Source organism: Parus major, chromosome 3, assembly GCF_001522545.3.
Source record: "Parus major isolate Abel chromosome 3, Parus_major1.1, whole genome shotgun sequence".
NCBI classification, from domain to species: domain Eukaryota; kingdom Metazoa; phylum Chordata; class Aves; order Passeriformes; family Paridae; genus Parus; species Parus major.
In genome coordinates this window covers 45,859,674-45,875,902 of record NC_031770.1, presented here as the reverse complement: position 1 = coordinate 45,875,902, position 16,229 = coordinate 45,859,674, and the positions used below count along the sequence as shown (strand labels likewise).

At 35.8% G+C, this 16,229-nt stretch overlaps 1 protein-coding gene across 2 annotated transcripts in view; it reads right to left on the bottom strand.

The window, feature by feature from the left end:
* CHRM3 (cholinergic receptor muscarinic 3) overlaps positions 1–16,229 on the bottom strand; it is a 265,832-nt gene that overhangs the window by 12,236 nt on the left and 237,367 nt on the right. The gene's annotated exons all lie outside the window — the stretch shown is intronic.

Sequence of the window (16,229 nt, the reverse complement as noted above, 5' to 3'; positions counted from 1 at the left end):
TAAACACTTAAGGAAAATAGGGGGAAAAAGCATGAAAGGGATTCATAATTAAGCTTTAATCCTTTTCCCTAAGCACTAACATAAAATGAAAACATGTTCAGAAATAGGAATTTGCATTTCCCTTATCATATTAGCTTCTCTAGTCAGCTGACTGGATCCATAGAAATAAATCAATTATGTCATCGAGAAGAAAAACTTCTGATGAGAAAGTCCATCACTAACTGTAAATGTTGAGCAAAATATGCTGTCAATGTTTGTTTGTTTGCTAAATATGAATCCTTCCAGAGTCAATATATAATGGCATGAGATAATATTAATTATCACAATACAATGATCTTGCACAAATATTTACCCAAAAGAGGGGGGTTTGGTTCTTTTTTTCCTAATTAATTTCTAAATTTTGCTTTCCCTTGAACTGTACTTGGTTTTGTTATGAAGCCATAGGACACTGTGTGAATTTAAACAGTTCAATTTCTTTAACATATGCAGTAAATAGATTAGGAATTTCTTTCCTTCACTCGTGCCCTATAACTAACACAAACCTCTCCCCTATTTTGATATCTAGTGTAAATGAGGTATTAATGTTTATTTTTATTAATAGGAACACAAGGTTACAATGACGATTCCACATTATAATCTAATTCAGTCTACTTTTAATTCATTCATCAATGTATAACTCAGAATAAGAACACAACATAAATGAACAAATACTCCTCTGGTAAATCACACAGTTAAAATTTAAGTCTTTTCCTGAGAGAATGATTGAAAACTCAGAGGAGCTCAACTTCTAAAAAGGAAAAATGGTAAGACAGGACTGCTGGAAATCATCCTCCTGCAATGTTTTATTTAGGAAGCAGGCATTTTTTCCAGAGCTGTCAGACAGGATGAGGTCAAAACCAGAATAGTATGAGAGAGATCTCAAATAATGATATTTTCTAAATATATGCCAGAAATTATTAATGTTATAGGGTGCAGATCTTCCTTCACTCACGCTAGGGACAGAGAGCAGAGGATGAAAGCCAGGAAGCATCCGCTCTGCAGCCATAAATTTCTAAAACCTCTGTAGGGCAATCCAGTCAAGTATTGGTTGAGAAGTCTGACAGGTATATTTAGATGTCAATGATATTATTATGCCACTTTTTCATAAGAAAAGACAAGCTGGTATCTTCTAACTCACAAGAAAAGATCAGGAAGAATATATCAATAAAGGAGACCAAACTTCCACTAAAATGGATAGAATAAAAACCCAATATCACTTAGAAGTGATGATGAAAAATAACAGTATTACTAAGAAATAAGAATAGTTAACAGTTAGGTAGTAGTTCCCATTTTCTTTGTATAACACAACCAGGAACTAATCTGAGTGCTGGCCCTGGAAGTCCAAAACAAATACCACATAAGAAATACAAATACTCTTGTAAAATGAATATGTAAATGCCACACTATCTATCACTAAGTCCATAATCCAATTGTGAATTCTATTTAACTGTACACTTTGAAACGGAGTTCCAGTGGAAATATGGTGATAAATCCTTTCAGAAATGCCATGATTCAAAAGACTCATGATGAGGAGTCCTGGGATCATCATAATTCAGCTGCAGTCTTTCAGACACTGAAGTGCTGGAACCAAACCTTTCTTTCTCAGGTCACTTCTTTCATGTCTTTCAAAGTAGCTTCTCTAAGTTATTGTTTCAATGAAAACTTCAGCAGTCCTCAGCAGTCCAGTAACTGAGGAAAAGGAGAACCTGAGAGCAACGCACTGTCTGTCTGTCTCCTGCTGTCCAGTGCAATCCTGCGTCTGAAATTCAGCTTTTTAAACTCCACAGGGATTAAAGGGAACCCTAAATTCGCACTGACTGCATGATAAAATGGAAGTGCTAGTGGGATGATTAGTACAGTCTTTTGTTATTCTGCCTCTTCTACAAGCTCCTGCAATTGAACCATTTAATTCAATAAAAAATGTATTAACCGTATGTTCATCTGCACAGAAAAAAGAAAATATCACTACCACCACCACTATAATATGCCAGAGCAGCACAACTGGATTTTCCTGCCTTTAGGAAGCCAAGGCAAGCTACATTATCCATCATTCTCCAAAACTGCCATGCAGTTTCTGCTCTCTGGGTAAGTGCTACAGGGAAAGAGTGTCCTGGGTTTGACGAGATGACAGTGGGATTTGCAGTGCAGCTGCCAGCACCTGCCCAGCAAGACAAGCTCAGACAGAACAAAGTGTGACCAAGTGGGAAAGCAGCCACACATACTTTGTTAAAACAAACAGTGCAGCACTGTCTGAGTGAGGCAAACAAACCAAACTGTGAAATGATTACAGGTTTACATACCACAATAAGAATTTACAAATCGTTGGTATGATGCACTACATTGCAATTTGAAGGCAGGGAGTAGCAAAGGAAATTTCTTTTAGCCTAAGAATATATAATTACTTACCTAGGATCATAGTAATGGTATTCCCTGTGGGTTTGAGTATTTTTGTTCTTGTTTCTGCTTTTTAATAGGATCTTATGAAAGGTACAGGCCAGAGAACACCAGATGCAATGTACACTTCCCAGGATTATTCAGGGAAAGCGTAAGCCCAGTAAAGGCAATGGGCTATAAAGACTTTCATACACATCCATCCAGCACACCTCTGCTCTGCCCAGCCAGAGGGAGTGAGATATTTGATATCCCATTAAGACTGGCTGGAAGGGTAGGAGGAAGCATCTACAAAAATGGTCAATGATTTCAATAAATGGGTATAACCCAGATTTAAAAGTCTGAAATTCATTATAGTCTAATTTATTGCATATTGCTGTAAATAGAAAGTAAAATAGAATAGACAGTAGTAACAGTTCTGTCACACATTTTCAGTGCATTTAATTTCTAACTGCGTATTTCATATTTAAAGGCTTATGTGAATATCCCACATTTTACCAAAACTTTTCTTTTCCTTAAACCTTCCTGTTCAAGAAGTCTATTTTTCTTGCTGTCCTTAAAGGGGTCTAAGAAGCATTTTCTGGGAAGTGAGATGGTAATCTATGGGTTTGGCTATGTCTGAGCTCAAAACTAGCAAGCCTTTATGGCTGAAGAATTTCACACTGCATCTGTTTACACAGACAAGAAAATTGCTTACCTTATTTTTCCATTTTCTTCTGCAGTGCTCTTATATACACATTAGCCTAAACAGCAGAGAGCTCCATGGAGTGATTTATAAAAGTATTTTCTAACACAGAGAAAGCCTTCAGAATGTTCAATACAGTTACCTAATCTAGCACATATACTTTGTGCCAAAACTATTATTTGGTAAAATAAAAATATACATCTGAATTTTAAGGTCATCCTAAGACTATTAGCAAGATTATGTGTAGCAATTTCTCAAAACACACAGAGGAATTTTTCTGGTTGCTTTTTTCTTCAAAATACAGTGCATTTTTTTCAAAGTACAATAAAGAATTTTAAAAGCTTGTAATGGAAGAGGAAAGCATTCACAGTTTTACATTTATAGTAGCTCGTATCAATTGAAGTTAGTGTAGCACAAAGTACAGGATTCCATATGAATGTTTATGTGGCAACAGGAAGCACAGTGCAATTATCGGTGAACACAACCTCAGATTTACCATGACTAAATTAAACTTATATTAAATATATCATGCTAAATATAGTTTTGCTTCTTTGCAGAATGAGAGTATAGAACAGAAATCAAGCACACCTGGAAAAATCCTGGCCACTGTCTTGTACATTCACAGTAGATAAAAACAAATGACTGATTGTCATATACTTTTATATATACATATATATGTACAAATACACGTATCTACATACAAATGTATGTCACAGATAGTGTGTATATATATAAATGTATATAAATGTATATATATGTATATATAGAGAGAGCTGCAGATGAAAGGATATGTATATATACACTTATGTGTATATACACACACATGTATATCTGCAGTTACATATACACATAATTTTGTCACATTGTTCCAAATATTGATATAAGGGAAGACTGTATCTTTCACTAATTAGCTATCAACTTGATACAGATAATGTTCAGTCAAACATAACCCAGTAACACTTCAACCCAAACTCTTCTATTTTGCATCCATTAATATGTTTTGTGTTCTAAATTCACCTAAATTAAATGCCAGTGCTTTAAAATCACTTTTGTGATTAATGAATTAGATTTGCTCATTATTTGCTTACTCTATTTCTGCAGCTAGTTTGAGGTATAGTATAAGCAAATTAGGAATTAATTTCTCTAATCATATGTATCCTTTTCATTACTTTGAAAAGGGTATAGAGGACCTAGTGCTCTGAGCTCCCTGAGCCATCTCCCTTGCAGCCCTGCAGCCAGAGGAAAGGAGCATCCCTCCTTGGGGGGGCACAGGCAAGGGGATGCTACCTCAAGTGTTCCTGCTGGGACACCTGAGGATGCCAGACTGGGAGCACCTGAGTCTGTGTACCTGGCACAGCCAGGACACAGACTCTAGAGCTGGCCTATGGCTCTTCTGTGCCTTAATTTGTCAATTAGCTTTTGACAAACATCTACCATCTCCTTCACTAGGACTGAGAGACTTATGTTCATATTGCCCAGCTGTACCTGCAACATCCTCTGGGGATGTGATGGCTTAAACTGTGTTTGCTTTTACAGAATTTGCTCTTTCAAACACCTTACTTCTTGAAGTATGAACCCTTCACTTATATTACAATAGAAATGTAACTTTGAATAGTGATGTGTTTTAATGGCCAATGACTTCAGTGAAAACATCTGCTCATTTACATGGCCTCAAAAAAAGAGAATAAATACTGTGTTGCCATTAGGACCAAAGAAGAAAAATCTCAGATGTTGCATCTGTGCAAAAATCCAAATATGCATTTCTGATCTTTTTCACTTAAGACTTCCATCAAGGATTGAATTTATTATACAACCTATATAATTCTCTTGCATAATTTTTTTTATAGGTGGCACAAATATGCCATCTATAACAAATATACATCCTAGTCTGCATAGTTAAATAACAGTGATTTTAACAGATTTACTGAATAAATGTTTCTGTATTACTTATTACTTATTTACTCCGTGACCCAGTACTCATTCACACCATGACTTTTAGTTTCAAAATAAGCCTATCTTGAAATCTGCTGAAATGATTTCTAGAAGTTCCAGAAATGAGCCATTAATCTCATTTGTGATAGGTCTCAGAGCAGTGCAGGCTTCTCACATGCAGCAGTGGCAGCAGACTTGCCAAAGGAAGGGTACTTGTCTTTCTTGCACAAGTGCACTTAGTGGTTATTGTCTAAACAATTCATACAGAACAAAGAGAAACCTTCAAAAGCCTGGGCTTGGACATGTCTAGAATTTTTAAATGCTTGAAAACCAGAGCAAATCAAGTCTAATTAAGATTACAGTAAATATTGACTATCAGCTTAGTTAAATCTATGAGGTACAATTCTATAAAGAGAGGAAATTATTTAAATTCCAGGCAGTTTCAGTGAGCTTTATGAGAATTACACCCCATCTGTCTAATTGATATTGAAGGAAACAGACATGCAGCCTGAAGTTAATAAGAATTACAAATACTGAGAGTTTTACTGACTTTGAGGAAACAACTGCAAATGGACTTTGCAGGTATCTGAGGACATGAAAGTTTGGAAAAAGGGTTTATTACTACACTGAATATAAATATGGCATTAGATTTCAATGAAAGAAGAATACATGCCATTCAATTATCTCCTCTATAATGTGAGTTTTTTCCCTTGAATAAAACCCATCCATCTTAGAGACTTTGTTTAAGCATTTTATTATATAAGCACTTTTTAAACCAGGATTTATTAACATTTTGTTAATTAGTATAATGTTGGATCAGAGTTGTGATCTAGATTTTCATCTCTCTCTTTATGAAACACCATCCATTGACTACACAGATAATCCTCCCAATAAGATATTTAAAGTCACATTAAAATGTTCACTATGTGAAACAAAGTAATGGGAACTCTTAGGCTTAATTATATCATTCTCCCAGATGTTGGTAAATGCTTGAATACCTTGAATCAACATGGAAAAATAGTGTCTAAAGAGAAAAAAAAAAAAAATCAAAAAATCATGCCTTGTGAGTGATTACTCCTCTCTTACTGAAATGGCACCATCCTCTATGAAAATAATCATGCTTAGCATATTGATATTGAGAAGAGCTTTATCAATTCTAGATAAAGCAAAAAAAAAAAGTTATTATATTTCTAATCCTGCTCTAATTTTAGTAATACTGGGACACATTTAAATTCCATATTTAATGTGAATATTAGCCATTAAAAACCTTTACAGGGAACAACAAACCTCATAGGCAGACCCCTTTACTATCTTCAACTGAACTGCTTTAAAATGAATTAATCAATTGATTATGCCTTAATTAGAAATAAACTTTTGCTTTTTCTGTTTGCTCACTACACAATACACCTGCAGAGAAAACTGGAACACCGTGCAAACACTTGTCAAGTATCAGAGAATTCAGAGAGCCTGGAAACTGACATCTAAAGAAGCTCACCTGGAACCTGACACAATCTTTTCAGTTTCATTTGTCTTCAAGAAGAAAATGAAATGACAAAATTTCTGTCAAGCCTTGAAACCAGAAAATTGAAAATATTTTTTTATGGAAATCTTCTTCATGGTGGGAAAATAAATAGCCCAAACAACAACAGCAACAACAACAAAACTGTAAAAAAGCTCCCTCAAACCACAGATGTTCTGCTTTTCAAAACAATATTGTTTTTACCTTCAGAAACAAATTTTCTCCCAGAACTGAATCTCAGACATTTTGTAACAAAAAGTGCTTAAAGCTCCATTCCATTGTTCATTGAAGGAAAATTATCAAAATATTTGTGTTTCCATCAAAGTTTTGCACAGAGCTATCCAAGTCTGGACACAATGTCGTGTTTACCTGGTGTCAGGTCCTGTTATACAGAAGAGCTCTAAAATGCATCATTTAAGTGCATTAAACAAGGTGAATTTGAACTTCCCTGGAGTGTCAGAGAATCCAAAAGTTTCTAAATTGAACTATTGCTGACCACTAGGTTTTCTACTGTAACTATGGCACTGCATGCAGGTATTAAAAGAGCAGACTATCTACTTTGGCTTTTGTCGATGATGGATAGTGTAGCAATTTAACATAAGATGCAATAAAGTGATTTGAAAAATGCTAGGAAATGCTCTATTAAGGGAAATTTATTGCTATTGGCTTTAGTGATTGAAATATTACTGCTATCTACTGTGGCAAACCCAATACTCCCACACAGGACAGATGGCTTACTTAAAAAGTGAAAGAAAAAAACTCACAACTCTGTTGAGAGATTTCAGCTAGAGGAGAAAATTCACAAAGGAATAACTACTGGCTAACGAAATCTACATAGCTTTTTGGACACAAACTATTTATATGGAAAATAAAATTTTATGAGAAACTTTGTCAGAATGTTATGATTTTAATATAAAACACTGTTTATTATTTTGTCAAAATAATGCCTTAAAGCATGCAATCATAATAATGTGTTGAAGCATTTTTTACTTGGTGCCAAGTTGTCACAGTTGGTGAGAAAATAATATTTTTGGTGCATTTATTTATTTAGCTGTTTTACAGAATGGAAATTCCTATCATCTGAGATTTGGGGATATCTTTTCACACTGATAAGCTTACAAATTGTGCTAGTAATTCATTGGAATGGATTTATTTGCTGGGGTGATAAAGAGCTCTGTGTGTATCTTTTTTATGTATTATATTTCTTTAATACAATTGCAAACAAAATGCTGTATTGTGGTTGGAATGGAATATTTTTTACCTCAGTGGAAAACTTTGGTAAATAATCAAGAAAAAAGGGAAAATACTTTTTGCTTCAACATGTCACTCAAAATATTCTAATAAATGCTTTGTTTCTTTATTTCCTAGTATGTTTAAAGTCAATCTCTCCATCTATTTAAAAGTGCAGTTTAACACTCACTAGGTGGCACAATAGTTATTCAGAAGCAAAAGTCTGGATTTAGCAACAAAATCTTAACCAGTCTCTGATAAAGCCTTTGTCTTATTCATAGCAATTACAAACCAAATTATATCTATTCCTTGATAGGGACAGCAGATAAAGTAAATGCAAATCATCCAAGTATTGGTCTGAATGCAACCAGCAGCCAAATTACAGAAACCAGTGTTCTCTGCTGCAGTTTAACTTAATTTCTTTTTTTTTTCTTTTTTCCCTTGGAATACACACATCTGCAAGTCCTAGTGGAATTCTTGTAGATTAATCAAAATGGCCCATTCCAAACTTCAACCTCCTTTATGCATGCTGCCAGGAATTTGTAAAGTCTCTGGGAAATCGATGGTGGCAGGCACTGTGGATTTTAATGCATGCAAGCAATTGTTCTTTAGTGAGATACAGACAAGTAATCAAATAATGCTCCAATGCTATCCTCCTTTTTTAGGTTTTGTTTGCAGGGCTTGTGAGTTTCTTTTGAGTTACAAGAGCAAAGATGTGCCCAAGTGGGCATGTCACTAAATGGAGACATCTCCAGCCAAAACAGACTTGACAGAGAGAGAGGAGGAGCTAAAGAAACATTCATTTTTATTTATTCTACATAAATGCCTGTTAGTAGCCCTCATGACAGGGTCCTCTTCCTGCTAAGATTTAACTAGGTTTGCTGGACTATCTCCTTTTCAGCCCACTTGAAATATATCCCTATAATTTAAAGGTTTTGAACTACAGTTTTAAAAAAATCAGTGCTAGTATAGAGGATACACATTCACAAGGCAGAGATTTTATTCTGTGTGCAAAATAGATCTGCTCCAGATATTCACTGCAGTTACAGAGCAGAGTACTGATTTCTTTAAACCCTCTTCTCTGATGGTTGTAGGAGGAAGCACAAGGCTGAGGACGGAAAATGAAGGACTCAGGGTTAAGAAAATTAAATGTGGAAGTCAAGTGTATTCCAAATTCTGTCACAGGATTTCCATACACTACAGGAGTGATGTATTCAGATCTTTAAAATAATGTCACCTTACCTTGAAAGGGTAAAGTGCAAAGCTGAATTTAGTAAATCACAGGCATTCCTCAACGTTCATATAAACAACTTTGTAAAATGAAGGATCTTAAACTATATCTTTGTATGGTTTTGTCTACACAATTCTAAAATTATAAAATCGTACCATCAGCAAAAAAGACCAATTTTAAACTCAGCAACTATATTTTCGTCTATTACACTAAGTTTTCTATTCATTATCTACCTAACACAGTCATGGTACTCTGTAGTCCCTCTTTTTTCCTGTTTCTGAGGACTCAGGCATTCTGTACATGATAAATAGAAAGACATGGAGATATAATTACATTAGCTGTAAAGGTTGTTATCTAAGTAACAGGATTTTGCTTCTAAAATAAGAAGGTAAAGTGGACTCATGACTGTTTGCATTTTCCCTTTCAAGCCTATAAAACCTGCATTTTGTAAACCCATTACAGTCTAGGATAATCAACAAAAGACCTAAAATCAGGAATCTTATATAAATTAGAAGGAAAATATTTTTCCTAGCTTTGATAGGGTCGCTCAAATGGTAAATATAATACATTATTTTCAGAAAGTAGAAAACTAGAAGAAAGATAATATGTACCTGGAAAAAATGTCTCCTGCTCTAAAAGGTCAGAAGTATTTTAATGCTTGAACTACGAGTAGGCATACATGCTGCACATCTTTTCACAAAGTCTCATTGCCTCAAATCAAAAGCAATAATGCTGCATTATTTCCTTCCATCCATCTGTATTTTCCAGCTGCCCCAGTTTTATGCTTTGATTTGCAAGTGAGCTGTACTTTTAGGCTGCTGTGGGTCTATTTGACCAATTATTTTTTAGAATCAGAGAAGCATGCTCTATTTGGTTGCCACTCAGGAGAGTATTTTGTTTGTTGTTCTTTTAATCTTAGAAGTCCTACAGGGACACTTGGGTAAAAGCTCCTAGGACTGAGTAGTCTTAATTAGGTAAGTATCTGCAGCAATCTGTGAACTCCAGAGAAGACAAAATGGCTTGGGATTTCCATGGTGGACATCAGAGAAGAGGACAAATTTAAACCTCACTTGCTGTTATCGGTACCTTCTCACCCCATTCCTTGCAGGATAAAAGGTTTATTGTAGAAAGGCCAGTGCAGGCTTTGTCTTTTTTTCTCCTGCATGACCTGAGCAACAGCTCTAGAGGTGTTTCAAGATCAGTGTGTTTCAAGATCGGTATTCCCAGTTTGCAGGACTTGTGACCTGGATCCTTGCATTCAGAAAGAGGTCTGCACTGCAGTGTCACTGTGTTCTTAAAAAACCATCCACATGTCCTGTAGGCCAGGGCATGTCCTTTGGAGAGAAGGAGGTGTGGTTAGGGTTTGCATCCAGTGCAGGGATAGCAGAGGAAGAGTGGAATGGTCAGTATAAACTGCACATACTTGTGAATGCTCATGTGCTAAAAGCTCCTGCATGAAATTTCACTGCACAAACAAAACCAATCTAGATAAAGATAAAAAGGGACACAAATTATAAAATACAACGCAAAGATGGATGTTGCAGTGTTGTAACTCCTTATGGGAACCTGAAATCAGCAGGTAAAGCAGGGTGGGCATGCAAGCAATCCTTCCTTTAGGGATAACAAATCTTGTAGCTGAAAGTAGCAACAGAATCACTCGAAGAAAAAAGGCATTCCATTAGTTGGAGCAACAATTCTCGGTCACCAGTTCTCCTTCTTCCTATGGTGCTCTCATGGCTAAAAGAAGGGCTGTTACACCCACACACAGTGAGGAGAGGAGTCCAGGTATAATGGACTGAACAGGTCAAGAATGGCTGGGGCTTGTAAACCTCTTCTACAGAGGAAAGCATCTTCAGCAATGAAGAGAAAGAACTTCTTGAAAATGGCTGGAACCTTCAAGAGAAAGAACTGATTGAAAAAAGCTAGAAAAATGTCTCTTTCCTAAGAACCAAAATTTTTGTTTGTCATGGCAGAAATAGAGATTCAAAGAGTAGGAAGAGAAGAGCAAAGGTTCTGTTAGTATCAGAATTTTATATCAGAACAAGACGAGTACATGGAGTTGTTTTGGCATATATTATAAACAAATCAATGTCTTATTTCTCATATGTCTGAAAACAAAAGTGCCAGTGATGATCTTAGTGAAGAGAAGGAAGAAGCCACACCACCGCCCAGGCTTTCAGGAAACCCACACTTTTTGTTAAATAAATACATGAAATCCCTACCCACTTACATCACTTTAATACCATTTCAGCTGGTGGGATCTGATCACAGATGCTTGGTACAGTAGCATGAAGAACAGAGCTAAAAAGAGAATCAGGTTTCCAAAGAGACCAGGCACTATGGCAAAGCCAGTGAAGCTGTGAGCTGGAGCCAGGTGATGACAGATAAACACGTGGGCTTCTGAGTCCAGTCCTGCTCTCTGTGACTCCAGCTGCTGCAGATGAAGCAAATCCACCATGCTTGCTCCTGAAGTAGTAACTGCACGGGACCTCTCTGGTTCAGTATCATTTTATGAAAGAAAAGAGGCAGGGAGAACTGAATCTCAATGAAGTAGTCAGACATTAGAAGTGACAGATGATAAAAAGAATGCATTTCCAGGCTTAACCTCACGTCAGTCAATAGCAGTAGCAGGGAGCCTCAACAACTCCTTGCTACCAGGGAAGCAGTAGTTGCTGAAAGAGGAGGAGTTTATGGTATTTCAACAAACCCATGGGCACAAGGAAAATGCACTGGATTTATCTGTGTCACCTGAAATACAAGGGCAGAAGACATGTGGAAGGAAACAAGCTGGCTGCTCAAGTGGCTCCATGCTGAAACACCATAAAAGACCTGGAGTCCACATCCCAGATGGCTTCTTTATATTTTTTTTTCTTGGAAGTGATATTCATATTTGAGTGAAGAGAATATTTTAGAGAACTAAAGGCAAGGGATATAGCAATATTATTAAGAAAGTGACCACGTTCATGTTGTGTTAACATTTGGAAAACCTTTGTCTTCAGGAGGCCAAACACCTGCAATGTAGTTCTGGTAGCATTAGCCAGGCAGCACTGAGCAGTGTAGGAATGTGCCTGAGCTGCTATATTTGTGCACATCATCAATACAGCACACAGCAGGATTTTCTAGATTTTTTGCTGTACTGTGGATTTATCATCAAAATGGTGCAGGATTTCCCTGCCATTCTCAATGCTGCGCGCCAAATGTAGATTTTCTAACTAAATAATTAATGAAAATTAAAGCATTGGTACACTTATCCATCACTGAAAAGTACCTATTGACTTTGAACAGGCATTTAACATCCAGTGTCTCCGGCTTTTTCAAAAATCAAAAAATTCTACCTTGGCAAATGTGGCCCAATTTCAGAGATTATCTGCATTTCTGCTGAAGTTCCTGATAGATTATAAATTAATAAAAAAATTAAAAGATTTTGAAGGAAGTAATATTAACTTAACTACTGATATTCAGAATATTGCTGCCAGAGTGCTGGTAGGACTTTCAAAAGGCAAAATGTATAAATGATGGACCACGTTGAATCACAGTTGCTTGGATATGTATTAATGTTTACCTGAGCTTTTGAAACAGAAACTAGCACTTAAATCTCACTGTAGACTGTTTTGATCTGAGCTTGCTTTTCCAAATGTCTCTGTGTCCCCATCAATCCCTTTCATTAATCCTTACTGCTGCTTCACAGTTTTTCCAGCTGAAAATATATCCATGCAGGCAGTATCCTCCAAGCTCTACATTATTAGTGAATACAAATAAGCTGTGACTCTTTAGGATTCATGTAAACCTATCAATATTCCCATGCTGGCTGTGCTTTCAACTGCAAGAGAAACACTCCACACTAACAGCTGCAGCATATTAAAAATCAAAAATGAGGGTTTTGATGGCACTTGCACATTTCTGCCCTTTCATCTGTCCCCTATCACTCATTTACTCACAGGAGGAAATGACTTTTCCTGCCAAGGTAGAGGTAAAATGTGTCAGACAAGGGCAAATAAAAAAAAAAAAAATCATTACTGAACCAGAGGAAACAATTTCTGAGATACAAAGTGTCAGCAGAAATGAGTTTGTACTGTTGCATCCTGTGACCTTATTCAAAAAGGCATAATATTCCATCTGTTTTTTGCTACTAGAAATAATTTTCAAATGATAGTACCTGGATGAATCAATGTTTCACTAGAGTCTCTCTACTTATCAATATTTGTTTTTTCTTTCACAAAAATGAGGAAAAGCTTTTCTGAGAGGTTGAAATAAAAATGTGTGCTTTACTTGTAAAAATCTGAGAGTTGGAAAATAATAAATGGCAGTGTAATTGGAAATATTGTTCCTAATTCCACTGAGTTTATTTCAACACACTCTGAGTGCAGTTTAAACTTTTTGTCTACTTGAGTAATTTTAGCACATTTGCAAAGGGAAGGAGGGAAGGAGGGAAGGAGGGAAGGAAATAAAACTTATCCATCACTGAAAAGTACCTATTGACTTTGAACAGGCATTTAGCATCCAGTGTCTCCAAAAATCAAAAAATTTTGATTTTTTTCAAAAATCAAAAATATAATCTAACTTGTAAATGTTTTTCAAAAAATCTACATCAGTATTAAATAGAAATGTCTTTTTGAAAAACCAGGAAGTTATAAAAGAAAAATTTCTCTATTAGAAGGTTACTTCAAGGCAGATTTTTCCATTAAATAATTTCACTGCAGTGATTACTTGAACTGATAGAAGTGAAATGCAAGAAAATTCAGACAACTTAATTCTGTAAGAGCTGTATATTAAAAGTGGATGGCAAAGAGGTTTTTCCTTCTTTAGGAAGATACCTTTTTTTTTTTTTCTTTTAACATGTAAAGAATTTTCCAGAAAACCAACCTTTTGGTTTCCTTCATGTTGTAAAAACCAATTCATAAATCAATACTTTCCAGTAAAAAGACCCATCTTCTCCTGTATATACTCAAGCACAGAGTCCTTGTGTGTGAATTATCACATGGTTAGAGAAGACAACAGCTCACACTCAGCTCCCTTCTCAAAAGGAGACACTGGTGTGCCATTCTGTAAATCGCTTTAATCCCTTATTTTTATAAATGGGTACAAAATCCATTTACCTAATCGCTATGTCCAAGCCCCAACTGAACTATTCTGCATGACATATTCATGTCTTCGGAAGAAAAGTCCCCAAAGCTAATAGGAAACAGCTAATAGCTATTTAATTTGACCTTTTCCTTAAAGCCAGGTAAATATCAAACCCTAGTTTGCATGTCTAAATGAAATTTTATTTGAGAAACCCAAGTGGAATAATGATACTTTCCCAGGTCTTGAGCAAGGCTGTTGCACCTGATTAGAGCAGCCACTCAACAGGACCCTGACTGCTCCCTTTGCTCATCTTCAGTAGAGGACATAGAGACTGCAAGTAAACCTTGAGGGGAAATTCAGATTGTTCAGCGTTGCAGAAGACTGCCATCAGATAAATTAATAAATCTGCACTTTTTAAATAGGCCTTTGCAGGTTTCCCTCTGTGTATGTGTCTGCTGCTAACCAATAAAGCCTGGAATTTAACCTTCAAGGGAGTTGCATGGGAGACTTCCACTGGTTCTGGGTTCTTTTGGGCCTGTTCCATGTGCTCAAAAGCTTCTTGGAGTGACTCTTCTGTCCTTATGAGGCTTCTGTTAGACCACTCACGTTCTTCACTTCCAGGCTGTTGTGCACTGTCATGCTCTTAATAGGCTTTGATGTAGCCTTTTAAATAACAAACAGTCCTGATTTCTTTTTCATTATTTTATTCTTCTGTTTGCCATAAGATTTTCACCCAAACCTCTTCTAAATATATGCAAATGTCAGTTTCTTTAGATCTGTGCTAATATAACTTTTCTAAAAATTTTTATTGACCTCTTATTTTTATTCAGTTCACTTCCATCCATGCAAAACTGGAATAAAGCCCTACTGTTCTTATTAATGATTTATTCCAATAACCCACAGAGGCAAGTAAGTTCAGAACATATAAAAGAGTGAAGAAGGATTATTTTTAAAGTATTTGTTTTATGAAAAAACAATATTAAGTCTGGATCATAGTAAATGACGGACAGCATTTTTATTTTCACTCAAAATGCTCTCAACAGGAAGCAGCAATTTCAAAATATGCTTGTCTGTAAAGAAGTCTTTGTTTCCCTACAAGTTTAGACCTGCAGCTTATAGAATGGATTCTAAAAATTAATTACTAAACTGCATTAAAATTGCATAAAACATATAAAGTACCAAAATGGCTTGCTGTATTTTCCAATTTTTTTTTCCACTAGGCAGAAAAAACTAACGATCTGTATATGCTTGGGTTATATTTGACATTATAGGTAAGCCAGGATCTGAGTAAATGAAGAAGTATATACAAGAAAAAACTTTTTTGTTTTTACACTACAAGAACTGATAGCATATATCATATATCCATTAGATTTTTTTTTTTGCTGTCAGAGAATGATGAGGACAAGTAGTTCTGTAGCAATTCACCACTGGACAAATAGAGACAGTTTAATTCTCAACTATGTGTCACAGTTGTGTATTAGATAGGTGACATTTGAGTGGGGGAAACCACCTGGACCCCTGGGAAACCTTTAACTCCTCAGTGCTATGCAGCTCAGCCCTACAAACACCTCCTGTGCTGGCCTGTGTTCTTCATGCATGCATGTTCTTAAATCTGGTTAAATCTACTATGGGTTTAATGTGCTTAAGTCTAATTTAACTGGAGAGGAAGTACATGCTACCTGTAGAGACCACACACCTAGTTATGACTGAAAAACCTGAAAAATAAAGCAACCTGAATATAAAGGTATGCAAATTTAAAATTAAGGAAAATTAATCTGATTTACATGTTGTTTTTATGCAGGTGCTTTTAAGATCCTAAGGAAATAAATTCTGCTGAAAGTATTTTCTACAAGTGACATTCATTTGAGTGCTTTATAAAATGTTGGATATTTGTTACATATAACTCCCAACAGTAAGCTGTAACGTATTGATTATGTCTCTGACTAAATGAACACCCTATCCCACATGCTGAAATGGTAAAAATCCCCATGAAGAACCCCATTCATAACCTAGAATATTTCCACCAGCCTGCAGCATAACTGATCCTAATCTCATTCAACAGATTTAGTATTTTTTTTTGGTTTTTTTTAGGATTGTGTGTGGTAGGTTTTCGTTGCTATTATTTTGGGACATTTAAT